Genomic DNA, 26,834 nt, shown 5'->3' with positions numbered 1-26,834 from the left:
AGGGGTCTCCTTGGCTTGTGCAGAATGCAAGCTGGACGTGATTGCTATGCCCACAGCAAATACCCCAGCTGTCCCACCGTCGGGGGCTGACTCTGAGATAGCTCTCCAGGAAGTGTCTAGTGGGATGGACATGTCCACACCCTCGTCTTGATCTCCTTCTCTTCTCTGTCTTCCCATTCAGCCTTCTAAGTAAACCACCTGTCGTCAAGTCCTTGTCTAACCGTGCACTTTTGGAAGACCCCAGCCTAAGACAATCTCCCTGCCGTTTTAAACCCATTCAGCCAAGAACACAAGATGTGCTCCCAAGCCCCCATTTGTATCTGGAAACAGCAGAAGGACGGAAGGAATCCTAAAACCAAGGGATCTTGGAGTAAGACCCTCAGGAACAGTGGTCACGTGTCATCAAATTTTAAAGCTGTGGTATCTGTCGGGGTTGGCCAAGTTCAGCTCCGCACGTCTCAAGTGGGGCATCTAAAGACGTCAAAGGAGACGCCCATTGCCCAAAGCCACCCCCAGATAATGGCAGGACCAGAGCTAAGACTCTGCTCTCTTAATGCTCAAGTTCAGGGCTGGCTCCTCTGAACCACATTGCTCTGAAAGGGTTTAACCAAGTGGCAAGTCCCTCCCAAGGTCACTGGCTAAGTTCATAACCAAAGAAAGACATGTTCTGACATTTCAACTTTCCCACGAACCTTGCAGAAACTTAAAAGAGAAAGTACCCAGCCCTTTCAAAGCCCATGTGTCTAGATGGCAAAAAGAATTCAATTCTAAAAGGAATAATCTACACAATTTAGGCCTAGCAGAGGTTTACGCTAATGATAATCATTCGAATAATAGCCACATCTCCAGACCTCTTCGTGGTCTTGGTCAAGGGGGTCCAGGACTTACTAGCAGAGAACAGAGATTCCGCACATCCAGTTGAGCAGTCCAGTCCTTAAGAAGGGAAGACGGAGCCCAAAGTCATCTTGTTCATATGCCTGTATGTCTCACATAATACTCTGCACAAAACAGCACGGCCACGGGGACATCCAGAAGCTGGAGTGAGAAAGCCCGGGACAGGACACGGGCTGATGTTCCTAAAAGGCTGAGAAATGCCACTTGGAAGGAGCGTGGGCCTGCACCGCAGGCAGCCCCCTGCCCAACCAGGCCCCCTTGTGGCCTCGCTGTTTGGTCCTGCCCCAACTGAGGACACGCCAGGACATCACAAAGGGTAACCTTCTGCAGAGCACAGGAGCTGTTTCCAGAGCTGTGAGCCCATCTGCCCTTCAGCAAAAACGTTATGATTATGCATTGTGAAGGTGAAATGCAAGCAGGCCCCAAAATACCCACTCAGCCCGCATACACACGCAGCCAAGGTGTGGAAAGTGTGGCTCAGCCTGGGAGTCTTCTCAAAGATATTTAAAACAGCATATCTTATTAAAGCAGTATATTTTTATCTGACTTGCTGTCTTCTCGGGATGTCTTCAAGTATGTGAAAGACAATAAAGTTTAACTGTTAATTACGTGATTTCTATCAGCAATGTAATTTAAAATGAAAAGTGAAGAGTGGATTACAGTCCCTGCCCTCTGATCCTGCGACCTCCCTTCTAGGGCCCCCTCCCGGGGAAGCGGCAGAGGACAGAGAGCGAGGACGGTGCACAAAGAGGTTCCTTCCAGCATGGGGCATGACGTCCAAAACACCAGGATAACCAAAACGGCATCAGGAAAAACCTGGCTAAGTACACAGGGGTGCCCCTCTTCTGTGTGAAGTGGTATTATTAGCCCCGTTGACTGGATGGTGTCATGGTTGTAAATGCGTCCCCAAATTCACCCCATCAGGGGGTGAGTCCACGGTGCCTCCCTTGAGCCTGGGGGAAGGGGGGGCTCTGTGGCCCCTCCATGAATGAAATGAGGTGCAAGTGCCCTCGGGGCTGGTTAGAGAAGGCCACGCGGCTTCTGCTGGTCTCACTTGGGACACAGGCTCTGGGAGCTTTGGGCCGCCATGCCAGGAGTTGGCGCCCTGGGGAGGGTGCGTGGAGACCCCGGGGTCCTGCCCATCAGCAAGTCTTCCCCAGCTCCGGCGCCCGACACGTGGGTGAAGAAGACTTCCCGGGGACCCCAGGCCCAGCCACCACCGGCCTGGGGCCACTGAGAGCTCTCAGTGAGAGCTAGTCACCGCCTCTCTGAGCAAATTTAGTGATCGTCGCTGGCTGAAGATGCTTTGGGATGGGTTGTGACCCCACCACGAATAACTGAAACACGGAGGCAGAGGTTCAAAGAGGTTTTGAAGCCTCCTCAAGGTCACGTGACTAATAAAAAGGAAGCCTGAGCTGGATCCGAACCTCAGTCTCCAGTGTGGGGACTGGGACACGAATATGGTCTATTCTGCTCGGCACAAGCCGTTCGTACTCATCAGCACACAGAAGAGGGATGTCAGCCCACGGCCCAGCTCTCCCTGGTTCCCAGCACCTCAATATTTGGGGCCAGCAGGTGCACAGAGCCCTGGACATCACCGAGTGCTATGTGTTGCAGGGGACACGGGCTGGCTGGGACGCCGCCATGTGCTCTTCCTCTGGGCTCAGTTTACCCATGTGCTCTGTGGGAAAGGTGTCCCTGGTATCCGAGTACTTGGCCCTATGTCAACATAAGGGCTCGGCCGCAGCAGCCCCTGGCATTTGGTCAGAAGTGCTCGCCCTACCACCACTTACTCCATGCACAGAGCCTGCACCCGGTGTCCCCACCCGGCCCAATGCACTCCCCTCCTCCCCCTGCACTCCCCTCTCCCGCCTGCGCTCCCCTCTCTCACCATGCAGAGGGCTGAGTTTGCAGCCCTTGGCTTGAGGTGTGGAGATGCTCTTCAGTAGGAAATGCATCTGTCTCCTTGACCCAGCAAGCTCTCCACTGATTTGGCCAAGGAACTAAGGGTCCCCTCGCCCTGCCCCTGTGTAAGGCCTAAGGCAGCCCTGTCGTTCCCAAGGAGGCACAATTTAGGAAAAGCTGGCTATGAGACCGCTCCAGGGTCTTCTGATTCTGCTATGGGCACCTGGTTGTCATCTGACTGTAACCTTGGGGAGCTCACGTCCTCCTACAGATGCCTCGAATCTTCCCAGAACCTCCGGCGCCCCCTCCCCGGCTCCAGCTCAGCTGTGATGGCCAGGGAGAGGCTGTGACGTCTGCTGGCCCCGCTGTGTCTCCTGCACGAGCATCTGGTGCCTCGTGGCCCTCGGGTGATGGCGTGTGCCACCGTCCTAATGGTCCGAGCACCACCATCCCTCAGTATTGGACCAGTGTGCGCCGTGTTGTTCAACGACCTGTGGGAGTCAGAGAGCAGGACCGCACTGGCAGGGGGGCTAGAATCCATGGCCCTTCTTCCTGGAAAGTGCCGGTCCTGAAACAGGAAGTGAGGACTCCACAGTGGGCTGAACTGTGGCCTCAAAAACAAAGATCCATCCAGGTCCAAACCCTTGGTGTCTGTGAATGTGACCTCAATTGGAAATAGGGTCTAAACCCAACGACTGGGTCCACATCAGAGCAAGAAGAGGACCATTTGCCATAAGGAGATATGCGAGGGGGGTGGGGGGGATGGAGGAAAATGACAAAAGGGCCTGAGGAGTGAAGGGGAAACAGAGTTCCTGTCCCGAAGACCGGGGGCCGTGGGAGCAGGGGTGGGGGGCTCTGCAATGGTGAGCCCTGCAGGACGGGGCCCAGCGCCTGTCCCCGGTGCCAGAGGCAGCAAGGAGCAGAGGGAAGAGGGGTCCCAGTGTGCAGCCGGGACCAATGCTGCCCTCTGCACCTGCCCGCGACCCGCACCGTGAGGACCTGCAGAAATAGGGCTTCGGGATTCCTTCAGGGGGGTGTTTCCAACATCAAGGCAGCAGAGCTTGGTCCTATTCTAATTTGAGTGGTTAAGGGGAATGTGACCTGATTCCGTAATCACAGGCCCGTGAGGCCCAAGACATTGGAGACAGGTGAATATGCTTGCAGAGTTTCCCCAAATAGCCAAGAAGTTAGCATCCCCGAAATAGCAGTGTGAGCAAGGAGAGGGCAGAGCCTTGCTCTGGGGCGGTCACTGCCTCCTCGCCTCCTCCTCGGGCTCCCCCATCCCTCCCTTTCTCCTGGGACCCCCCCTTCTTCCTTTTCTTGTCTCCCCCCACCCCTCTCTGATCTCCTCCTGCCTCTATCCCCACCCGTCCCCTCCGCTCCTTCCGCCTCCTCAGGCAGGCCCAGCCCGCAGTCTGCCTTTCCCGTGGGCCCCTTCCTGGTCCGTCTCCACCGCCCTCAGGGTGTCTGGCTACCCGGCCCTGCGGTCACGCCCATGGCCAAGCCCGTGGCTAGCTGGCAGAGCCCCTCAGAGGACATAAACTACGGGAGGGGACATGCTCTGGAAAGGGAGCTGCCCTTATCTTTTTTAAAACAAGGTCATGACATTTATTTATTCATTCACTCGTTCAACCAGCAGCCTTGGCTAATGGATGGAGCACCTGTGGGTGACACCATACAGTGTTATAAAGCCCAGGAAGGTGTGGGAGCACAGCGGGGAGAGGTTCAACTCTTTCGGAACAGGGACAGTTGGTCTAGGAGAAGGTGACCGTGTAATTCGTTGCCCAATGCAGGACACATTTGAGGGTGGTGAATTCCCCAGGGCAGCAGGTGCAAACCAGAATGGACCCAGTAAGCGGGGACATCTGGGCACCCTCGCTCTGAAGATTGCTTAGGGGTCCCTGTTTGCAAGGTAAGGGTCCTGAGTTTCAGGCAGTGGGCAGCATGAGGGATTACGGAAATTTTTGTGTGTTTGGGGAGATGTGCTAACAGGGTTTGGAGGGAAGATGGGACGCAGAACTGGAAACATCCGTTTGGACTCGTCGTTAGAGGTTCTCAGATACCAAGCCAAAGAGATCTCCTTTCATTCCTCCGGAATTAGGTAAATGCTAGAAAAATCATAGCTGTCACATCAATAGGACAAAAACAGGACATAGAAGAAAAGAATATAAAGGAGGGAAAAGTCTATAATCATATCAGTAGAGGGCAAAAAGTTACTTTATAAAATCCGGCATCTCCACTAACAAAAAAGTATTCTGTGAACTGAGATTAGAATACTTTCTTAATATAATAACGATATCTATCCCAAAATATCAATCCACTTTAAACTTAATGAACATGGCAGTTAGAAAATATGATGGGAAAATATCCTATACACGTTTTATGCAAATATAAGTATATAGATATATATACACACACATAGATGTACATGTATACATATATATTTTATATATTTGAAAATAAATTTAATAAGAAATACATAACCTACAAGAAAAGATGCTAACAATCATTGAGAAAGAAGATTTTAATAATTAGAACTACAGAGCATTTTCTTGAGGCAGAGCTAATATTATAAAGAAGTCCAAGGCCAATAAAAATCATAACTAAATTCTATAACAGTTTTTTATTTGAAATTTTGGGGAACAGTAAATACATGGGGGAGAAAACGAGACTATCCTGAAACAGAAAAGCAGGGAGAGGGCCCTGCCTGCGGAGTCTCGGCAGCCCCGTCCGGCCGCGGCCCTCAGACTCTGCAGCGCCGAGCCAGAAACCATGAGCGCCGGGCACGCCTAGCTGGCCGGTCGGATCCGTGACCAAGTAGAAACACCCGTTTTCTGGTAAACTTCAGTGGAGTGTGTAGAAGCCCGATAATTACCAGAAGGGCCCGCAACCCTCTGCTTCCAGGCGGGCAACAAACGGGGCAGCCTGTGTGTTCCCTCTGGAGAAGCTTCCGGAACGGTCGGTGCTGGAAGGGGCTGCTGGTCCGACAGCCCTGTCCCCGACTCTGCCCCTCCGCTTCCCTGCCCCTGGGGAGGTAGGGGGGACGTGCCACCAGCACTGCCAGGGGCTGCCCAGGGAGTGACGCGGGCCACTTGCAGCCCCAAACACAGCAGGGCCTGGTGTGACCTTCGGGCCACCTTCCCCGGCAGCCGAGGAGGTGCTCTGTTGAATGAGGAGCCCCCCTTGCTCGCTGCACAGGGCAGGTCTCCCGCCAACGGGCACCGGACGCGCAGCGTGGCTGAAAACCCCACCTGTGCTGTGACACTGGGCTGAAGTCGTCACCGGGATAACCCAGCGCCTGCGGACTCAGACAACCGGTCCCCTCCACGTCACCACTCCAAGCCGCAGTTCTTGGCTCGGCCACGCGGATCACCTGGGAGCTCTGGAGCACACCCGCTCCCAGGCCGGCGTCCCCCAGGGGCTTCTGATCTCCGAGTGGGGACGCTGTGCAGCCCCCGGGAACACCGCGGCTTCCGGCTAAGGCCAAGGGTTCTGTAAGACAAGCTCACGCGGGGCCCGCGGCTGGGTGGGCACCAGCTCTGCAGACCCCGTTAGGCCCGCAGCCTGCTTCACGCGGTGGGGGTCCGTGCTGCCCCGAGCCGGCACGCGGTTGCTGCTCTTGGGGAGCTGCGTGTGCCCGGCATCCCGGGGCTGAGCCAGGGAGAGCTCATCCGCACCCCGTCGCAGAGGCGCGTCTACAAATCGGCGAGCAGGGCCCGGCGCGGGGAAATCCAGCCTGGACCGTCCAGCCCATGTTCTCTGGCACAGAAAGCTCTTCAGGCCCGAGACCCTCTTGGCTTCCGGGCGCGGGCCGCACCTGCTCGGCTGCCTGCCGCATCGTCTCCCTGGTGGGGTCAGGAGAGAGGCGAGGACTCTGGGTGGGTCCCCCAGGCAGGGAGTGAGCCATCCTGCGGTGCGGGGATCCCAGCACATCAGACTCACTGCACTCTCACGGTGGTGTCAGGGGGGCCCGCCGGCTGGGCCAGGCTGGCATCGGTGGGGAGCGCTTCGAAAGTCTCAGCAGCAAGTACGGACGGTTTCTGCACCACCTTGGAGAATGAGGGATCCTTGTCGTAATAAATACGTCTCCCCTTCAGCTTCTCTCCCCAGGTCTGCTGTGGCCTGAGGCGCGTCAATGGACGCAGAGCCCAGGGCAGCGACAGAGGTCAGCAGGGAACAGCAGAAGCGGGGACCCCAACTGGCCCAACACACCGTCCCTGGGAACATCCAGAGAGGAGCAAAACAGCAAAGCGAGTTCCCAACGAGGGCTGAAGCCCGCACACCTGCAGACGGAGCTCAGAGCCGTGGTCATCTGCGGCCTGGTCACATGCAGCCCCAGGATGAAGGCAGCCTCTCGCTCAAGGGCTCGGGTCAGGAGGACTCGGGACCCTCCAGGGGCCCTGTCCAGGGGCGGCCACGGACTTCCTGGACCGGAGGGCGCTTGTCTGATGGTGGAAGCCTGTGGAACCTGCAGGCTCAGGAGGGGTGGTGAGGAGCATGGCAGCTCTGGGGGGACGTTAGCTAGAAGCCGGGAGCCAGGGTCCAGCCAGCTTCAGGACAGACCATTCCCAGAAAGCAAGCAGGAAACAAGGCAAGCCCCTTCCTGCAACAATGGACAAACACACAGACCTGGGGGCAAAGCCTGGGTCTGGCTCTGTGTTCCAGAAGGATCCGGGCCGCCCCTCACCTGCAAGAACAGGTGCCAGACTTTGGACGCGGGGACAGAGGCCGAGACAAGGTGGGCTCACCAGCGTCGGGACTGTCGGCACGGCTCCTCGCCCCGGGGACACCACCCAGGGGGCACTCTAGGTGTGTTCAGGGTCTGGGAGACCCACAGGGAGTACGTGGTGGTGACAGGGGGTTCCCACCCCCCCAGTGCCACCTCTCTCTGCAGACCCCCCTTGCACGGCCTCATCACCCACCACTCCGGCCACAGGGCTCCCCCACACATCTGCGAATGCCGGCCCACGCCTGCTCCTGTCCCTTCCCCCCGTGCCTGCCCGAGGTCCCGGCGCGCACTTCTGCTCCCAGAACGAGAACGTGGACGTCTCGTCCAGGGCAGCCTTCACACGTCGGAGCGGAGTTCACGGCTGCAGCAGAGACCGCGTTAAACCCGTTCCCCGCCAGCCCCTTGTGGAGGAGGTTTGCTGACCCCACGTAGAGGCAAGGCATGCTCAAATGTGTGTTTTCTCCCGGAATAATAAAATTGCCATTAAACTCTAGAGTGTATGTTCCTATTCATAAAAAGAACTGTCACTAGTCGGAGAGGCGTTATCTGAAGTAAATCAGAGAACGGAGATACCAGGTGTCGTGGGAGACGCACGCAGACGCGATGCCTAGTTAACCCCACTTGCTGTGAAACCTTGCAGAGCTTCTCTCCCTATAGCCAGCGCCTCCCCGGGCTGGGGTCCTCCGGTCTCCGGACTTCAAGACCACAAGGCGTCTGTGCGGGGGACGCAGCCCTGCCCCGGCCTGCAGCAGGGGGCACCAGGGCGGGGAGTCCAGCTGGGCACCTGCACTACTCAGCATGCTTCCCTCCCCGGCCAGGGAGGGGGAGATGGGGAAAGAACCCCCCGCCCCACGTCCCCTTCTTCTCCGTCCGCCTGAGAACCCATGAGTCCCGCCTTCAGCACGCACTCTCCACACGAAGCGTGTGACCGAACGCTCCCCGTGTGTCCCACCGCTGACGTCCCCGTGCTCCTGGGACGCAGTCCACCTGCTCTGTATGCCAGCCACGCCGGCACTGTCCGCGGCCTCGCATGCGTGCCATCGGGAGGCTGGGGTAGGAATCAGGGGTCCCTTCCCCCCGGGTCGCAAACGCGGGTGTGGCCAGGAACCATTACGGGACCACGGCCGGTTCTCCCCGGAGAAGCGGCTCAAAGCTGCACGGCAGGAAGGGGAGGTGACTGGGAAGGAACAGACCTCTGCCCCCGGCCCGGGACGCGACAGCCTGGAGGAGAAGTCACACAGGGGTTCCTTCAGAGTCCTCGTCCCCCGGTGGCTCCTTCTCCTGATCATCGTGTGACAACAGCCAGACCCCAAATGGCTCGGCGGCGAGCGCACAGAAGCTGGGCTTTGTCTCGGCAGGTTCCTGGGGTGGGAGCGTGTGCACGAACCACACCTCCACACACGGACAGAACGGCCACGGGCTGTTCACAAGCAGACCCCGGCTCACCCAGAATCACCCGGAGGCTCTAGGTCGCCCCAGACCGAGCGCTCCAGCAGTCCCGGTGGACGTGGATTTCGCGGGGGCACCCCCTTGCAGCATAGCCAGCCAGTCCGAAGCTCCCCACGCTGCCCCCCCATCCCTACCCGAGGAAACCGCGAGGCGCTCGACCCCTGCGCCCTCTGGCTCGTGACCAGCCCTGTGCTTTCCCCCCGTGGCCCTACTCTGTGTGCTATGCTCCCCCCAGGGAACCGCGAGTACAGGAAGGAGTAAACCTCTCCCGGGTTTTCCCGGGCTGTCGCAGGCCTCACCACTCCACACCCAAGGTGAGGGGGGCACAACGGTGGAGACCAAGATTCGGGTCATTGAGCTCGTTGAGCGAAGTACACAGAAGCCAAGAGACAGGCAAGAAAGGAAAGGATGTCACCGGAAAGACTCCGTCCTTCTCCTTGATTTTGTAGGCTCAGGATATCTGTTTGGGATTTGCTGGAGTTACTTCTCATCTAGGCTCCGGGGGGGTGCACAGTATGACGACCTTATGAACACGTTGGAGTGACGTATAATGACGCTTCCAGGAGGACTGGAAGTCAGCTCAACAAGTCTAACCGAAGACGACTGCTCACAGGCACCTGTCACCGGAAGGAGGTCAGAGCCACAACGTGGACGTGGACCGAGACTTGGGTGAAGGTGTGGAGGGCAAGCTCATGTAACCGGCATACCCCACGGAGTCCAGCGCGGTGTTGAACAGGGGGGATGATGCGGTCGGATCCGCGAGATTCGCCTGGATAGCGGCTGAGCCTGGGGATGAAGCGCACAGGCTCTGAACGGGTCAGATCCCAGCCCCACCACTGACGGCAGTTATCTGCGGAGACCTGCTTGGGCTCCAGCCATCCCTCAGATGACGATCTCCCTCGCGACATCAGCGGGTGGGGGCAGGGACAGGGCGTCTCTGACCTGGTCAGTGGTCAGTGGAGGGAAGCGGATAGACAGGAGTGGAGGGCGTACACATGACTCGGGTCCCTCAGCCTCGTTCACGAAGGGAAGCATGACATCTGACATTTTCCCAAATGCCCAGGAAGCCCCAGATGCAGAAGGCTGGCCGGGGACAGCAAGCCGGGTGAGCAGCCTGTGGGTGGGAGCACAGATGGGCCAGGCCTCGGGGCTGGGCCGGCACCTCGCAGGCTGGGAGGGGCAGAGGAAAGGTGTGGAAAGGCGTGGGCGGACTCCCAGACCCAGCCACGCGGCAGAGCGGGTGTGGGGCAGGGAGTGTCCAGGTCGGACGCCCGGTCACCGTCCACCCCTGGGAAACGAGACATCCCAACAGCGGGGTCAGTGGGCAATGTCGGGCTCACGGTGGAGGAGGAGGCCATCCCAGAGCAGGGGCCGTGCCTGAGATCCTCACAATGTGAGGGTTGGATGAACCAGTTCCGGGAGCGTACTCAGCACGGAGCCTGCCCCGGAGCAGAGCACCACGGCTGATGCCTCCCTCTTCCTCCTCCAGCCCCCACCTGGCTCTGCAGGGGGGGCCAGAGTGGGCACTCAGGGCGGAGTAGTCCTCTGGGGGAGCCCGGGTCCAGAGCCCATCACCACGGCCTAGAGGGAGCGAGACAGGGGGCTTAGTTGTGTAGTCCTGCCCGTTGTCAGCGCCCGGCTTGGAAGTTGCTGGGGACCATGGCCGTCCCATCAGGGGCCAGCGAGCCCAGACAGCACGCACAGCTGGGGGAGGTCCGCAGAGTTCCAGAGCCCAGCTTCCAACCTGGGGCCCCCGGGGACTGAACTGCCTTTCCTTACTTGCTGGCATTTACCTCGGGGGGCAGGGGGGCGCTTTTCATTTGTCTTTGGCTTCCTTAGTATTTCTCCACGTCACTGGCAAACTGGATGCATTTGCCAAACGTGGATCTTCTGGGTTGTTTGAATGTGCACGCACTCCGGAGCGGAAGCTCCTAGAATTCCAGAGCCCTGGGTGCCCTTGGGGTTCATCTAGAGCAGGGGCTCCCAGGAGACCTCTTTAAGAAAGCAGTTAAAGCTGGAGACCTTCGCCCAAAAAAAACTGCCCCCCCCACAAAATTTCCTTAAAATTTCAGGGGCTTCACAACATCCCTCGCACGGATCCCTAGACCTCGCCCTCAGGTTGCAGATGGGGAGCTGACGTCCAGAGGGGAAGATGACGCAGGGGTTAGTGGCAGGCCGGGGGAGGCGGGGGTGCATTTCTCACCATGCCTGTTAACACCCGTACCCACAGAGGCGGCGCCCTAGCCGGAAGGCGGGGTCACCTGCAGCAGCTCACCTTTGCCTGCACCTGCCAGCTGCCATAGCCCCGTCTCGCCACTAGGTGGCGCTTGCGCCATGTGTTACTGGAGTTACCGCCAGAACCCCCTCGAGACCGGGGTGAGCCGACTACCTGCCGCTCCTAAGGACAGAGGGGAAACTGAGGCCAAGAGGCAGCGCTAGGCTCCCTGAGTTTTCCGGCGGTATCGTCCTCCTGTATGACAGTCCCCCTTCCGATCCCAGAGGCACCTGCTTTAGACCAGAATGGTTTCCACCCTGGAACGTTGGGTCTCCCGGCTGCTCCCCGGGGCGGGGCGGGGGTCAGAGCCGCCCCCACAGCTGCAGAGCGAGCGTGGGGCGTGGGCCTCTGAGCCCCTCACCTCATGCTTCCCCCAGCCCAGCCCCATTCACCTGTCCACGTACTGGCCTTCCCCTGGGCTTGTTCATCTGCACAAAGGACTCTGATGGAAGGCAGCTGAGAACCCCTGTCCACGGGACGTCACCCACGGCGCCCCTGGCCCCGGGACTCCACGGCGCCCCTCCAGGAACACGCGGGCGTCTCCAAACTGGCAAAGGCACTGTCCTCTGACCACCTGGGGAAATTCTGGGGAGGCACCCAGCCCACAGGGGCAGGCCTCCTGACTCCAGGGGAGCGCTCATTCAACAGCCAGCTATGCACCTTAGCTGAGCACCCGCCGCGCACCTGCCTCGTTAGCTGAGCACCCGCCCCGCCCCGCCTCGTTAGCTGAGCACCCGCCCCGCCCCGCCTCGTTAGCTGAGCACCCGCCCCGCCCCTGCCTCGTTAGCTGAGCACCCGCCCCGCACCTGCCTGTTAGCTGAGCACCTGCCTCGTTAGCTGAGCACCTGCCCCGCCCCTGCCTCGTTAGCTGAGCACCCGCCCCGCACCTGCCTCGTTAGCTGAGCACCTGCCTCGTTAGCTGAGCACCCGCCCCGCCCCTGCCTCGTTAGCTGAGCACCCGCGGCGCCCCTGCCTATTAGCTGAGCACCCGCCCCGCACCTGCCTCGTTAGCTGAGCACCTGCCTCGTTAGCTGAGCACCCGCCCCGCCCCTTCCTGTTAGCTGAGCACCCGCCCCGCCCCTGCCTCGTTAGCTGAGCACCCGCCCCCGCACCCGCCGCGCCCCTGCCTCGTTAGCTGAGCACCCGCCGCGCCCCTGCCTGTTAGCTGAGCACCCGCCCTGCACCTGCCTCGTTAGCTGAGCACCCACCCCGCCCCTGCCTCGTTAGCTGAGCACCCGCCCCGCACCTGCCTGTTAGCTGAGCATCTGCCTCCTTAGCTGAGCACCTGCCCCGTACCTGCCTCGTTAGCTGAGCACCCGCCCCGCACCTGCCTCGTTAGCTGAGCACCCGCCCCGCCCCTGCCTCGTTAGCTGAGCACCCGCCCCGCACCTGTCTCCTTAGCTGCGCACCTGCCCCGCCCCTGCCTGTTAGCTGAGCACCCACCCCGCCCCTGCCTCGTTAGCTGAGCACCCGCCGCGCCCCTGCCTGTTAGCTGAGCACCCGCCCCGCACCTGCCTCGTTAGCTGAGCACCCGCCCCGCACCTGCCTCGTTAGCTGAGCACCCGCCCCGCCCCTGCCTGTTAGCTGAGCACCCGCCCCGCCCCTGCCTCGTTAGCTGAGCACCCGCCCCGCCCCTGCCTGTTAGCTGAGCACCCGCCCCGCACCTGCCTCGTTAGCTGAGCACCCGCCCCACCCCTGCCTCGTTAGCTGAGCACGCACCCCGCACCTGCCTCGTTAGCTGAGCACCCGCCCTGCACCTGCCTCGTTAGCTGAGCACCCGCCCCGCCCCTGCCTCGTTAGCTGAGCACCCGCCCCGCCCCTGCCTCGTTAGCTGAGCACCCGCCCCGCCCCTGCCTGTTAGCTGAGCACCCGCCCCGCCCCGCCTCGTTAGCTGAGCACCTACTTTGAGGCTGTGTTTGCTGAGCACCTACTTTGACGCTGTGCTTGCTGAGCATAATCTCATGTCTGCTATTTGATTAGCTTCTCCCAGCATTCAGCACCGTGTGCAAGGATTATCTCCTCACTTGACAGAAGAGGAAACAGAGCCCCAAATTATGTTTAAGAGAGAAAAATGAGCCAGATGTTCTCAGGGGCGAAATCATCCCGGACTCCCAGTCTCTCCAGAGGAACCCTAGAAATGGAAGGCAGAGAGCAGTTACCCCCTTGCCCACCCCCAGGCTCATCCTGTGGCCCCTCCACTGTCCCTGCCCCTCGGGGACAGCCCCCGTCCCCCACACACACTCAGTCCTTCCCTCCCTGGCCATCCCCAGCCCCTCTCTTCCTGACACCAGTTGGCCTGCGACACACGGACCCCAGAAGCCTGCTACCTGGACTGGGCAGAATGCAGCAAAGCCCTCCGCACCTCTCCACGCCACAGGTCCGCCAACAGGCGTGTCCCTGCTCGGGGCTGAAGACTTTCCTGCGGTCAAAGCGAAAGGCCCAGGAAGGCACACAGCTTAAGCAAAAGTCAGGCATTTGAATTTCACAGCGAGTGAGTGCCCAGCCTTTCCCAGAGAGCAAAGGGAGAAGAGAGAACTCATACAGACGCTCCTGGGAAGACAGGGAGGGCGGCGGGGGGGGTGCCCGGCACGGGCGCTCTGAGCAGCGGGCACTCTCACCGCGCACTCGAGGGGCTCTCTTACTCCAGACTCACATCTCCAAGCTCAGGGCCAGGCCCTGCGCCGTGTGCCGCTAGCGAGATCCATGAGAGGCACTTCTCCCCCTCGGGGAGGGCGGGAGCACATTAACACAGCACCCCGTGAGGGGCAGGACAGCAGTGCCTCGGTGGTCCTGTGGGAACGCACAGCAGATGGCATTTCCCTCTGCTGGGGGCTCAGCGCGGGCTCTCCAAGGAGGTGAGATTGGCCTAGAATCCGCTCTCGTGGGACCTGATGCTCCTACGTGGTGTGTGTGCTCCTGCAGGGGAGGGGGGAGCTGCTCTAAGTAAAAGAATATGGAGCCAAAATTGAGGACAAAAATCTAACATTGATTCAGAATGAGAAAAGACATCACAACAAATTACAGCATTTCAAAGCTGGAGAACATTACCAACTTCACGAAAATCAGAAAAAGAACATAACATTTCTATTAATAGAATGCTTGACTTATACCTAAAATAGTTTATTTTTTGCATGCCCAATCTTTGATGGTCTCTGCAAATGACAATGAGTTGGTGGGCAATGTAAAAAAAATTTTTTTTGGTAGAGAGACTATAAAGATAAAACAATCTTTCCTCTATCGTGAGGATCAAAAAAAAAGAATTGTTGTGATAATGTCACGTCCTATTATTTTAAAGACAAGTAAATTTTTATGATTGCTACCGATTTGGGAAAACCTCTGTCAATGATCTCTCATATGTGAACTGTAAGATTTCAAGGCATTTCAAAGTGTTTCTTGCAAGGATTTGTCTTCAATGCTCCTTAAACCGAAGGCACACATTGACGCTGTCTTTGTCAATATCCTCATTTATTCCAAATTATTAGAAGACTTAAATCTTTTCCAAATAGGTTCACACAATTGCTCCTCCTCATTCACTGGATGATCATACCATCCAAGAACCAACTCATTATCTGTATTGAAAACGTAGCTCTTCTTCGAAATGAATTGCATAATCACCCCTCATTTGCAGATTAGATCCTGTTCATTTTGCTGCCCGTCTTTAAAGCTTTTGTTCTCTATTCCATTTATTTTTATTTGAATATCTTCTCCGTGCTTTCATTAATAAACTGAAAGGCAGCAGAAGAAAGACACCTTTGTACGTGTCCAAACCAGTAGTCTGTGAATTCTCATTTGTTTGTGGAAACATTCCCAAACGTCTCTCCAGGCTGCAGTTAAAATGGTGTACTGGGGCTTTATTAACTTTTTAAATAAACTCTCAGATCTTGTATCAGTGTTTGAGCTCCTCTTCCAACTCAACATAGATGTTTATAGTCCTTAAAACGCCGTGCAACCACATTGCAAGGCTTGGACATGCATTCTGGGGCTCTGGTCAAGGTGGACGTGAGTTGGGGGTGCTGTCAGGTGAGGTGGGAGGTTCGCTGTCAGGCTGAGGAGGTTAAGTCTTCGGGAGCTGGCTCCAAGGCCGGGGGACTTCCAGGAACATCCCGCTGCCCCCCACTGTCATGACCCTCGGGGGCAGGGCCAGGGGCCCCACCACAGCAGGGATGTGTCAGGGGCGTCTCCAGTGCTGCGGGCACGAGACTCCGTGTGACCGAAGGACGCCAGGGCGGGAAGAGCCAGTGGGTTTAGCCAAGTGCAGACAAAATATCTCACTTTGGCGAATTTCTAAAAACTTCATTGTCGTATAAACACAATGCTAGGGCCCCGTGCCGGGGGTGGGTGCTCGGAAGGGCCGGTGCAGGAGAGACTCTGAGGCTGACGTGCTTTAGCTTCCTGTAAATCCACCTCAGAGGATGAGAAGGGGGCTGTCAGACAGAAAGGAAAGAGAACTCCCAGCAAAGGCAACAACGCGAGCACGGACAAGGTAGCCGATCGTTCAAAAATACATGAGCAATAGTAAGCCCAGTGCCGCTCGGGAGACAGCAGGCTGCTGAAGAGACGCGGGTCAGATCACCAAAGGCCTGGGCTCCCGCCTGAGGAGGTTAGACCACGCCCGGCTCAGGTGGCCAGCATGGTGACCCCATGTTGTACACACTTCCCTTCCATTCTTAAGGGGCTTTTCCCCATCTTTTCTTTCCTTTATAACAAGGACATTTTTTTAAGCATGGAAGCAGGGCCTGAAGACACCTGCCCTTTGACCGCAGGATTGCAGAAGTGTGCCAAGGACAGCGCCCTCTCCGAAGACACGGCCAGCGTCCCCAGCTCGGGCAGCACGTGAGAGCACCAAGCAGCACCCAGCCCCCCGGGGCGGGTGTGGTCCACCGGCCGCTGCCCCGCTCCGGCTCCTCTTGATTCAGACCTCATCCCTGCGAGGCAGCTGGGCCATTACCATGGGCCTGGGTCCCTCACTGAGGGAGCCAAGGCCCGCGGGGCTCAGGGGACTCGCGGAAACAGGTCAACAGGCCCAGTGGCCACAAGTCAGCCGCCGGAGCCACGAGCAGCCGCCACGCCATCTGCATCATCCTATCCGTTGTCACAGGACGCCCGGTCTGGGGAGCCGTGTCGGAGGAGGTCTGAGCCTGGACCCCCAGAGGGCCACTGGCCGCCGTGGGCCGTGGAGCGGCCGTCCTCCCCCACCCCCACCCCCACCCCCACCGGGGCCCTTGGCCTCCGAATACCGTGTGGTCCACCACATGCCCCGAGCCCTGCGTGCGGCTCCCTCAGCTCCTAGAAACCGGGGGTGTCCTCGGGGTCACAGAAGGTGGGTGGTGACAAAATATGTCAAATCATGGGACCGTTCGACCCATGCATTCCAAATTCTGTGAGGTCCCGCACAGAGCTCTGGAGTCTGTGTCCAGCGGGGTCCCCGCTGTGGCCCCCAGCCTGAGAGACACCGCGTCCCGGAGGCCGAGTCGGGAAGGGACACAGGGAGAGCCGGCATTCCCCAGGGAAGCGCACACCCAGAGCTGCTGCCGCACACAAGCTCAGCAGTCCCAGACCCGGTCCAGAAGCTTCCATCCCCCCACCATGAGAGGTATAGGAGGAGGGGCACGGTGACTAATTCCTGGTCATGATGACTAACTTCCCGGGGACATCTCCAGCTGACGGGTCTGGATGGGGACTGATGGGGTCAGACCACGGCGTCCTGTGTGGAGTCCCAGTTGCCTCGGTCTCTGGGGGTGTGGGATCCACCCCAAGTCGGCCGTCTCTCTAACGGCGGCATCCGCACAGATGCCCTGGAATCTCACACGGCAGGTCTGGGGCGTCGGCCCTGAAATGGCTTCATCTAGACAGCATCCCTCGACCGCACCGGATCAGCACCTGCCTTCCTGCGTCCTCGGCCCCGCTACACCCCACACTGGCAGAAGCAGGCCACCCAACAAGAGAGGCTGGCCCGCCAACATGCACTGGTCCCAGCCAGCGTTCTAGGCCGGGCTTCCTGGGGCTTCCCCAGACTTTGCCTCCCACGAGCTGTGAGTCTTAGGGAACCTCTCTGGGCCTCAGTGTCCTCACCAAAGCAACGGGGTTACTCAACAGGGTCATAGTGAGACTAAAGGAGAGGTCTGTAAAGCAGTGTTAGGTGTCAAGACCAACGTTACGACTGATCGTGAGGATCAGGAGCTGCAGCAAACCTCCATCTGCCACCAGATGGTTCCCTGGCTGCAGGGGACCCACATCCCCTCCCCAGCCCTCCATCCACCAACCGGCGAGTGGACAGAGACAGCAAGCCCTCCTGCCTCCAGCCTTCCCTTGTCACCCAAACAGTGAGGCCCAGGAAGCCAGACAAGCAATGTGTTCAATGTTCACTGAGCGTGTAAACCCAGGGGTCTGCGCCAGGGGCCTGGGGCTACCGTGACCGTGCACCTCAAACCAGGGCGTGCTGAAGAGTAGGAACATGCTCTCAGTCTGGAGGCCGGAGGTCTGAGAGCAGGTGTCAGGGGCCATGCTCCCTCTGAGGGCTCTGGGGAGACCCCTTCCTTCCCTCTCCAGCTTCCGGTGGCTCCAGGCTGCCCCCAGCTTGCAGCCCTGTCCCTCCAGACTCTCTGTCTTCCAGCGGACTTCTCACTGGGGGATCTCTCTGCCTCTCCCCTCCTTGTAAGGACATCTCACTGGATCAAAAGTCTTCCCTAAATCTAGGGGGTCTCCCTTCGAGATCTTTAACAGAGGACACCTGCAAAAACCCCATTTCCATATCAGGTCACATTCTGAGGTTCCAGGTGGACATAGGTTTCGGGAGGGTCTTATTCAACCCCCTACGGGACAGCCTTCAAAGCTGATGGCACTGTTCACCCCCCCAGTCACCAAAGCCATCCTGAGCCCAGGACTCGGCCACCTTGCCGTGGACGACCTCCGTGCATGCCTGGGGGGTGCGGGGGACAGAGGGGCCCCAGCAGTGAAGAGCGGGCCCCCCTTCCCAGCCTTACCCCCCATAGCCAAAGGGCCACACCCGGAGGCCTGTGGCCTGGCTCACGAGGAGTCTGGAAGACATCTCTCACCAACAAGCTGAGGCACTGCGACATGTAGCCGGAGGGGTAAAGTCCTCCAGCAGCAAAGCTATGGGGTTACCGTCCACAGATGCCTAAAGATGCAGGATGGGCGGGACCCTGTGGGCACCACAGAAGCAGGATCTGCAGGGACACAGCACTTGGCACCAGACAAAGAGCCTTCCAAAGATGTGGCATCCCTCCTCACCATCTGCCCGCCCCTAGAGGGTGGCTGCTCCCAAAGGCCCACGCTCAGCCCGACTCCCACTGAGCAGCCAGGGGTCCACCGCAGGGTCTGGATGCAACAGATGGTCTGGAGGCTCCCCTCCTCCCCTTTCCTGAGCTCCGGGTCTGATGGTCACTGTGTGCAGGAGAGCTCACCACCCACGGTCACGAGGACTGAGAGCACCGTCCAGTCCATTCACCTCTCCCTCCATGGTCGTTACCACCCCGTCTAGACTGGTCCTCCTCCTCCCCCGAGACCCGGGCTTCTCAGCCTCTGCGCGGTGAACACTGCGGGGCCGGGAAATTCCTTGTTGTGGGCGTCAGTCCTGCGAGCAGGGGGATGTTTGCCAGCCTCCACCGTGAGATGCCAGGAGCACCCCACAACCCCAACACCCCACGTCATGATAACCAAAAATGTCTCAAGATATGCCCAAACGTCCCCTGGTCCAGAACTGCTGTCAGGGAGGCACCTACAGGCCACGGACCCAGAAAGCAGCGCCCGCACTCCTGCTCCTTCCTCACCACCACGCAGTCTGTCCCACCTGCTCTGTTCTGCATTCTCTCCGCCCCCTTCCCGAACCAAGCCCAACCTCTCCAGCTCGGATGTCGATGTTGGGGCTCAGTGCTTCCCCTCCCCTGACCCTCAGAACAGTCCCCTAAGCACTCCCTCCGAGGTCAGTCAGGCTGGCTTGCATCCCACCTGTTGACCAGCAGAAACCGGCCCCTAGGGCTCTGCTTCTCAGAATGCTTAACTGGCTTCTCCTTCTAAGCAGGTGGAGTTAAAGATGAACCGGTCCCATCTGCTAGAGCTTTCTGAGATGATTGCAAGGCCGAGTGTGGTCTGTGCTGTCCGGTATGGTGACCACCAGCCACGTGTGGCCCCTGGACACTGGACGTGGGCTCGTGGGACTGAGGAGCTGAATGTTTAATCTTACTTACAGGGAATTAATGAATGGGACAGTGCAAGTCTATATACTGAACGCGGCTTCCATTTCCTTGGATGACCTCCTAGATCACCAGGTGTCGATGTGGTGTTAGAATCAACAGGAAATCATTTAAAAATCCCATCATCCATAAGTCAAACAGAAAAAGACATGTATCATATGACCTCACTGATATGAGGAATTCTTAATCTCAGGAAACAAACTGAGGGTTGCTGGAGTGGGGGGTGGGAGGGATGGGGTGACTGGGTGATGGACACTGGGGAGGGTATGTGTTCTGGTAAGCGCTGTGAATTGTGCAAGACTGTTGAATCTCAGATCTGTACCTCTGAAACAAATAATGCAATGTATGTTAAGAAAGAAAAAAAGAAGAAGAAGAATGTAGCAGGAGGGGAAGAATGAAGGGGGGGAAACTGGAGGGGGAGACGAACCATGAGAGACGATGGACTCTGAAAAACAAATAATGCAGGGTTCTAGAGGGGAGGAGGGTGGGAGGATGGGTTAGCCTGGTGATGGGTATTGAGGAGGGCACGTTCTGCATGGAGCACTGGGTGTTATGCACAAACAATGAATCATGGAACACTACATCTAAAACTAATGATGTAATGTATGGGGATTAACATAACAATAAAAAAATTTTTAAAAAATCCCATCATCCAGGCAGTCAGAATCTCGGGGGTGGCCCCCAGCCTCAGCACTCTTACAGCACCTCGGTGACCCCACATGCACATAGTGTTGGGAACCACACACCGGGCCCTGCTTACCTCCCCGCCCCCCAGGCACACCCTCCCAGCCCCAAACAACTCAGCCACGTGCCTGAGAATCCGATGCCATCTCACCCTCTGCGCCCTGACCCACATCCTGGCCCCTCTGCCCAGAAGGCTCTCATCCACCCTGTTTAGGAGGCACCCAAATTCATGGGTGAGAGACCTGGGTGGTGGTCTCACAAAGGCATATATGGGATGAGAGAAAGAGCAGGTTTGCATGGGGAGCGGTCCTGGGCTGGGAAGGGTTGAGCCCCCGCTCCAGAAAAGCCAGGTGGGGTCTCTGAGCCTTTGTCCCCCCAGACCGGCGGGCTGTGCGCTGAGGAACGGCTCATCACAGGGCATCGGCTCGCTGCGTCGGCTCTGGGTAACGTCACGGTTCCCTCCACTCAGCCACCAACCTCCTCACCTGCTCTTCGGATCTGCAGGATAAGGACAATGATTGTCTCTACCTCTGCAGGTTGTCAAGTGAATTAACACCTAGAAAGCTCTTAGAACAGTACCTGGCACGTGATAAGCACTCAATAAATGTTACAATTACGCACCATATTATTCATAAAAATTCCATCGTGAACAGAGCGCAGACCCTGTGGTCTCATTCTATCTTCACCAGAGCATCTGATGCGAGCCCTGTCGTTTCATCCCCATTTTACAGATGAGGGCTTTGAGGCTCAGACTTGCCCCGAGGTCGTACCACCAACAGGGGACAGTGCCTGAACCGAATTCGGGAAGGCTGGCTCCAGAGCCCCCTCTCCCTCCCGCCTGGCTGCCTCTTCCAGAGCGCCGCCCGCTGGGATTTCTCTCCCCATCTTACAATGGAGACACAGGCTCAGAGACTTGCGGTGAACTGCCCAAAATGGCCCAGCGAGAGAGAGGTAGGTGGGGCAGGGCTCGGTATCAAGGCCCATCCCCCACGGCCGCTCTTTCACTGATGGAGGGCCCCTTGCATCTTCACGAAGCCGAGGGTTTTGTGAACACAGCCTACCCACGGGAGAAAGGTTTCTGACTTTGTCACCCAACCCTGTGGCCACGGTCTCTGTGCTCTTGGCAATTAATTCCCGCTATTAATTTCCACTATCGCCCGGATCGTTGGATTTCTTCTTTTATGTCTGTGGGCCACGGTCCAAGCTGTGGTTTGGAGAAGAGGCAGCTGACCCACTGCAAAGGTGCGTCCCTGCACAGTCACCTGCCGGCCCAGCTCGGTGTCTGAGGAACCAGCCCAAGGCCAGGCCCTGGCACAGCGGGCACGCCCGGCGTGGATTTGATGAAGGTCGGCCACTCCAAACGCTTAGTGTCCTGGCGTGTGCCAGAGCTCTGGACGGGGGTTAGGGGACCTGGTCCAGTCTCCACTGCTGATGAGTCTGTGTTCCACCACCAACACCTGCAGGGAGCTCCCGGCCTGCCTCGGGATTGGACACCTGCTCCCACCAGCTTCGGGGGAGGGGCAGGGAAGGCATTTGCACGTGCTTTCCACTTGCACAGAGGGCTCACCCCGAGATGCTGCGTCAGACGCCCTGACAAGCAGGTGCTCTGTTGGGCCCTGTGCACGAGCCCGAGGACAGACCGGGTACAGCCCCCAGGCTAAGTGTGGCTGTCGGGCTCAGCACTCCAGGGGAAATGTGGCCTCCACACCCCCCACCCCCCTGCCAACCTCCTAGTGTGGCTGGGTGAGCTGGGGCCACAGGGGCCGGCGGGGCAAAGTGCCTTCCTGGGGCCAGATTCCCCGAGTCGGAAGAGCTGAAGGAGGCGCGGGAAGGGCTAGGCTGTTCGGCCTCAGGCTGACCCCGAGTGAGGGAAACCCCAACACCTGAGACAGTGCCGGGCCAGTGGCCACTGTGTCCTCGCCCACCCCGGGGGCCCGGGGGCTCAGGTCAGGGTGGGGCTTGGGGGAGGGGCGTGCGGGGCCAGGGCAGCCACAGCCAGGAGGCCAAGGAGGGAAAGCGGGGGGCATCCCGGGGCAGAGACGTCGCCTGCTGCCCCAGCGTGGTGTCAGGGGACACAAAGACACCTCCACCTGGCTCCAGAAGGGATTGCTGGGGCATCCGGCGGGCAGAGGGGCTGGGGGCGCCTGGGATGCCAGAGCTGCTGGAATCCCAGAAAACCTAGGAGGAACAACGGACCCAAACCAAAACAGGGGGTCCGAAAGCCGAACCCCAGGCCCGTGAGCAGGTGCAGGCGGGGCCTGGGGCTCCAGGCTCTGAGGTCAGTGTGGCCTCAGGAATGACCCAGTCAGGGGCAGCCAGACTGCGTCCAGTGCCGGTTGGCTCAGAAATGCAGCCTCCTCTAGGAGCTGGGGGACAGGCCGCCCCGTTGCCTTCCCTCCCTGCACAAGGACAGAAGGGTCGGCAGGGATGGGCCCGACAGAAACACCTCCAAGCCCCATGGATGTGTGTGCACCTTGCATGGAGGTGTTCAGCTTAGCTCTGGGACCCAGAGAGCAGAAGGAACCCACCAGGGCCATCCAGCCGGTCAGTGGCAGGTTAGCTCCAGATGCCACAGCGCCTGTGACATCACTCTGCTCGCTCTCATGCCCTCACTTCCCTGACTGCCTCACACACAGCCCTTCCCCACCGTACAAGTTCATGTCTTCTGAGCATTATTATTAATAGTCATCCCTTGGGGCACCCTACATGCTTGACCTCAAGAATGGAGTCCTCTTTCAATTCTGGGAGGTGTTTGGAATCCCTCTCTTCCAGATGAGGAAACCAAGGCTGATAGGTAAGGAAACTTAGCTAATTGACGGCAGAGCCGGGATTCAAACCCTTTGCTGAGACGCCGCCCCTCCCACCCCCAGGACGAGTCGGCACCTCCCCACACCTTCCCCCGCCAGTAAGAGCCTGTGGCTGTCTGTCCTGCGGCCCCAGCCTGGCAGGGCACACAACCAGAACGCAGGCTTTCGATCTCCACTTGTAAAATTTGCTGACTTCAGCCGTAAAGTGCGAATGCCCTGATGCCCACCAGAGGGAACTCTGAAAATCAAGGGGGGGAATGGCATCGTCCCCCTGAAACGAGCCAACACTGGCTAGACCTCTCTCAGGTCCAAGGTGAGGCAGTCCTCTGAAGCAGGAAGCATCACCTCCCATGAGACCATTCCCTGGGTTTTCTCTCGAGTGGGACCCAGGGTCCCCGCTGCAGAGCATCTTCCCCCAAAGAGGCTGTGTATACAGCGGGTACTTAGGGCTTTGTGAAGCCCGCGTCCAGCCTGCCCTTCACCAGGAGACAGGTCTGCAAAGAGTCTCAGTATCTCCCCGCACCGGTGGGAGGGAAAGAAAGGCCCCCTTTGAGGAACGGGAGCAGGCATGAGCTAGCTGATGCGCCCAGGGTCCCGGGGCAGAGGCTGTGCTCCCTCGTTTGGGAAACGAGAAGAAGAATAACGGGACACCTTCATTCCCAGGGGGAGTTCGAAGATCAGCCCCATCTAAACAGTCAAAGAAACACGATGGAAGTGAACTCCTCCTGAAAAGTGTTTTCAACATTGGTCTTTTTAAATTTTGAAAACGTATATCCAGTTCCAAAGCAACCCATCTTGTTTATATTTTAAATTTTTTGACCGTAAAATACGGAGGAGCACTCACTCAAAGCAAAATTAAACACCTCTGCTAATCCCGCCCCGGCACGTCCCAGCCGCCCCCAGCGGTAACATCTACTAAACTCCCAGTGTCTTCCCTCCAGAACTTCATCCGTGTTCCAACAAACACACGTTGACATGGGCCCTAGATCAATAAGGTCAAAGCATCCCAAGTGTTTCCTTTATGTGAGAATAGCAACAGTAAGCATGTTAAATAAGAAACAAATTGTAAAGTTTTAAAATAGGAATATAGAGAAACAGCCCCCTGTCAGCAGCTGGACTCTGCAGAGCCGCGTCCCGCCTGCGCCCCGGGGTGGCCGGGGTGGGGGCGGGGGGGGGACCGGCTGTGACTCAGTCTGACTGCTGGCCCAGTCAGGCCGGGGAAGGCAGGCAGGAAATGTCAGGAGTGCATCAGGGGGACGGGACTCATCGATGTGGCATCAACACCTGCCTCTGGGGAGCTCCGAGAAGTGCTCTGAACGGAGCTGACAGGTCCATGCGTTGCCAGTTCTGACCACATCTCCCAGAACGGGCGGCCCTGCCCACAGCCTCCTGGGACACTTGCCCAGCTCTACACGGGATCCTGCAGGTGCAACAGGACACAGCACCTTCGCTGAACAATCATCATCGATGCCAACCACTGAGCATCAACGGAATGCCAGGCACTGCTTAGCAGTGTCCCACTTAACCCCCACAACACCCCTGTAAGGTACCTATCACCGACCCCACTCAGAGACCGGGAACTGAGGCTGGGAGGAGTGAAGGCACCTGCCCGAGATCATCTCAACAGGGAGAAAGTCTGCATTCTGCTCCCACTCCCCGCGGTCAGACGCACAGCATGTCTTTTCACACCACTCTGTAAAAAAAGTACCTCCCCATTTGACAGATGGGAAAACTGAGGCCCAGAGGGGTCAAAATCCACATCCTCCCCTTCCTTCCTCCTGAATCCCAGTGTGGGGGTGGTGCTGAGGAAATTCAGAGAAGGATAGGTTGCATAACATCCCTCGTTCTCCGCCAAAAGCTGCAAACGCCCACCTTCCCCATTCACGAATCTGGGCAATGAGTGGTGGGAGTCAGGGAAGGATATTTAAAAAAAAAAAAAGTGTCTTCAGTCAGGGAATTTCACAGTATAATTACATAGTGAGGACACTAAATTAGCAGAAAGAGGGACTCCCAGCTGCAACAGCCCACATCCCCACGCACAGAGCCAGCTCACGGCCTCCCGCGGAACTCTGCCTCTGGATCCTGGATACACACCGCTCTCCCACTCACGGAAACTGCTGCCGGAAGAGTCCTCAGAGGCCAGGGACCCCTGCGCCCACACCTCACAGTCAGGACACTGAGGCCCCAGAGGAGAAGTTCTGCGATTGAGGTCACGCAACCATGGGCACAGGTGTGTCCCCCAGCTCTAGCCCCATGCCTCCAGACCCACCCAGCCTCTCCGAAGCCCAGAGACGGAAATAGACCATGCTCGGGCTTCCAGAGTCCAAAATAAAGGCATGCACGGCGCTCTGCATTGTTGCCATGGTTATAGAGAAGAAGGCTCTGTTAAAGCACAGCAAATTAGCTAATAATGAGAGAGGAGCTCCCAACAGTGGCACGTTCCACATGAGCAAATCGCTTTGCTAATTTGGTGGCAAGCTGGACCCTGGTGGCAGGGCAAGTGCTGGTAGTAAGTGAGGGTGGGGGTAAGTAATTATGGTGCTGGTGAGAGCAGGCACCGTGTGCTCTTCCCAGGCCGCCCCCACCCTTCCTGAGTCCCGCCATCACCAAACACAATGTGGAAAATGGAAGGCTCACAACTGTTTCAGCCTTGCTACTCGGGCCAGCAGGGAAGGGGGTGGGGTCTCTCCAGGACCCACAGGGCGGTGGCACCTGGCCCTTCGTGGGATGTGTGGTCAGGTCTGGGTAAGTCTTGGGTGAAGGTAAAGACAAGCCTCCTGTGAGACGCTGGGTGACTGGTCACTTGGGGTATTTACTCTGTGTCCTCCAGCTCCCGAGTTACCTGGTTCCTGCCCTTGCTGGGGCAGTTGCTTCTCCTCTCTACACCCAGCCCCCTGCAACGGGACTTCGCAGCCCCTCCCAGCAGGAGGAGGAGAGCATCTGCCCTCGAATGCGTTGCTGGGCCAGGAGAACTGAAGTCTGTTGTCTCTGACCCATGAGACTTGTGTCTCCTGCCAGGATAACAGTAACAGGCTAACCACCTTCGAGTAAACTGGGCAAAATCACATCCCACATCTAACGCAAACCAGCCATGCTCCTCAGGACCCACTGCAGCCCCGTTCCCTCGGCCTGAAACACTTTTCCCTTGGCAGTCCACGCGGCTCACTCTCTAACTTCTTCAGATCTGTGTTTCTCCTGGTTCTGCAAGGATCAGAGACAGGATTAGCCATGCAAGGTTTTTATTAGGGGAAATGTCTTCAGGAAAGGAAATAAGGAGGAGCAGGGGGAGGCCACAGTGACCAAAGTCTGACCCCACAGAAGGAGAGAAGAGAGAAGACATCATGGAAATCTCCTGGAGTTTGGACAGGCTAAGAAAGTTTTGGCAAAATCCCGGAGCCAAAACTTGCTGACGAGGGGTCCCAGTCTCCCAGGAGAGGTCAGAAGTCGGCGGGAAGCCACTGGTGGGAGATGAGTTTCTAAGTGACCACTCCCCATCTAGCGCCCCCACCATCCTCCCCTGCTTTGTGCCTTTTTGATTCTACTTGCCATTCACTGAGCATAGAGCTACTTGCTTACTTATCAATTTTCCTATCCTTGCCACCAAAAGGTAAGCTTCAAGGTGTGGAAATCCTTTTCCCCCAGAAATGAAGAGCTTTAATAGTCAGACCATCCAGAAGAAATGTCACGGCAAATTTGGTAAGAACCAAGAGGAAGTGAAATAGACTCGGGCGGAGGAAGGGGCGAAGAGAGAAGGGGAAACCAAACCGGGCCTGCTGGTGGGGGGCGTCGGGAAGGACTCCACCACCCTGGAGACCTGTCATCACAAAGGGACTCAGGAACGGTCCACACCAGCTCCGGGATCTTCATAAGCCAGAGGG

Source organism: Halichoerus grypus, chromosome 8 (genome assembly GCF_964656455.1).
Source record: "Halichoerus grypus chromosome 8, mHalGry1.hap1.1, whole genome shotgun sequence".
NCBI classification, from domain to species: domain Eukaryota; kingdom Metazoa; phylum Chordata; class Mammalia; order Carnivora; family Phocidae; genus Halichoerus; species Halichoerus grypus.
This window is presented reverse-complemented; position numbering follows the sequence as displayed.